At 19.1% G+C, this 2,500-nt stretch overlaps 1 protein-coding gene across 1 annotated transcript in view; it reads left to right on the top strand.

The window, feature by feature from the left end:
- Positions 1-2,500, top strand: part of LOC119572446 — a 48,381-nt gene that overhangs the window by 18,822 nt on the left and 27,059 nt on the right. The gene's annotated exons all lie outside the window — the stretch shown is intronic.

Here is a 2,500-nt window from a genome sequence, read left to right as displayed (position 1 = left end):
AACAAGATGAACAGAAGCTTACATTATAGAGATAGATGACTTCATATCTTATCTGACGTCGTTTTTTGCTTAATTGGGTTCATTATACCACGTACTGTGTAAAAGGATGGTTTATATCGCAGAATAGGATTGCCAGTTGCATTTTACGTTTCAGAGTGTGTTTGAAAATTAGATGGGAAATGATGATGATTATGATAACTATAATGATTAATAACAATAGGCTACTTAGACATAATAATGTGGAAAACTATATTACCAGAAATTGACAAAAAACGAGTAACGCAAGTAAACTATAAAAACATGTTATATTAGATCTAAAAGTGCAGTAAATACTTATCATTATTGTTATCATTATCGCTGTCATTATTATTATCATTACTATTATTATTATTAATTATTATCATCATCATCAACATCATCATCATCATCATTATGATTATCATTATCATCATTATCATTATTATTAATATTATTATGATTGTTATCATTATTATGATTATGATTATGATTATCATTGCTATTATTGTTATTATCATTGCTATTATCATTACTTTTATTATTATTATCATTATCATCATTGTTATTATTACTATTATCATCATTAGTATTATTACTATTTATTATTATTATTATTATCATTATTATTTTTATCATCATTATCATTACTATTTCACCATCATAAATTTTACCAATACTATTGAACAAAAACTACCAGAAAATATAAACGCATTACAGGCCCAGATTGCAGTACCAAATATAAATCAAAATATTATCAGTAATGATAACAAGAAAAACATCAATGTAAGATGGTGATTCCAAAAAGAGAAATTGATACACTTAGTATAAAATCAAAAAAAAAAAAAGATAATGATAATGATAATGATTAATGTTAATATTACTAATATTAATGATGATTGTAATCATAATGATAATAATGATGATGATAATAAAGGTATTAATTATGAAAGTAATAACTAAGATAATGGTAATCGTTATAGTTGTGAATGACAATAATTAGGGTAGTTATATTTATCATAATAATAGTGATAGTGATAATATTAATGATGATAATAATAGTAGGAATGATGATAATGACAATGATGATGATATCAATGATTATAAAAAATATAATAATAATAGTAAGAAAAAGAAGAATAGTAATAACAATGATAATAATAGTAATAGCAATGCTAATAGCGACAGTAATAATAGTAAAAAAACAAACAAACACACTACTACACTAACTTTCTACTACTACTACAACTAGTTAATAACTACTACTGACTACTATTAATAATAATAATAATAATAATAATGATAATAATGATAATAATAATAATAACAATTATAATGATGATAAGAATAAGAATAAAAAAAAAAAGTTTGAGAGTAATAATGATAAATGATAATGATAATAGTAATGAAAATAATAATAATAATGAATAACAATAATTATAGCAATGATAATAATAATAATAATAATAAAAACAATAATGATAATGATAATAGTAATGATAAAAATAAAAGTATAGATTATTAAAAAGTATAGTATCATTATTATAATAATGATGATATTGATGTAGATGATAATAATTATACTGATAATAAAAATAATAATAATAAAAATAATAATAATAATAATAATAATAATGACAATAATCATAATGATAATAAAAAAATTTAATTGTAATCAATATTTGTAATGATGAGAGTAATAATGATGATAATAATGGTTGTAATAGAAAAAATAATAATAATGATAAAAAATTATATATATAAAGATGATAATTACAATAATGATAAAATAATAATAATGATGATGGTAATAATAATGGTAATAAAAATAGAATAAACATAACAATAACTTTAATAATAATTATATATCATAATGATAGTAATAGTAACAATAATAATAATAATAATAATAATAACAATAATAATAATAGTAAAAATGATAATAGTAATAATAATAATAATAATATGAATAATATTAATAAATATAATAATGATGATAAATTATTATTACTGTAAAAGTAATGGTAATTATGATAATAGTAACAAAGCAATAACAAAATTAATGAGAACTGAGCAAATAAAGATGATAATGATAATATTTATAAAATCATAATTTACTGATCAGCAGGATTCTATATATTAAAAAGATAAAAGGAGCTTTTTCGAAATCTTCAAACTGAAAAAAAAATCTACAAAATGAATAAGACGTTTGCTTTTTACTGTAGAAAATGGACATTTTAATTATAAGAATTACAGTAATTCTATTTTGATTATTATTATATTTGTTGTAACATTAAGCATGTTAATAATGATTATCATTATGGTTATACTCTATTTTTTTTTGTTTTGTTATTATTGCTATTGTTATTACTATTGTTTTTATTATTATTGTTGTTGTTTTGTTGTTGTTGTTGTAATTATAATCGTTAATGTATTTATTATTATTGATGTTCTTATTACTATTATCATTGATATTGCTGTTATT

The sequence above is a fragment of the Penaeus monodon genome, chromosome 4 (assembly GCF_015228065.2).
Source record: "Penaeus monodon isolate SGIC_2016 chromosome 4, NSTDA_Pmon_1, whole genome shotgun sequence".
NCBI lineage: Eukaryota > Metazoa > Arthropoda > Malacostraca > Decapoda > Penaeidae > Penaeus > Penaeus monodon.
The sequence above is the reverse complement of the archived record's forward strand: the minus strand, read 5'-3'. Positions and strand labels throughout refer to the sequence as shown.